We start from the raw sequence: 237 nt of genomic DNA on the forward strand, positions 1-237 counted from the left end.
CATCCTGCGCAGGTCCCGAAGCACATGCCCCCCATTCCTCCCAGGGTGCATACAGCAGTGGGAGCCGCACCCCCTTCCCCATGCCCCCCCAGACGAGCTGCAGCTCCATCCTGCACCCTGCCCCACCCCAACTGGACAGTACCTGCCCCAGCCCCACTCCCTCCTGCACTGCAGGGGCCTTGATCTGCCTCCCCACTCCCCTTCTCTTCTTCGCCCCTTCCACCAAAACAGACTTAC

This window comes from Alligator sinensis, unplaced genomic scaffold (assembly GCF_000455745.1).
Source record: "Alligator sinensis unplaced genomic scaffold, ASM45574v1 scaffold866_1, whole genome shotgun sequence".
Classification (NCBI taxonomy): Eukaryota; Metazoa; Chordata; order Crocodylia; family Alligatoridae; genus Alligator; species Alligator sinensis.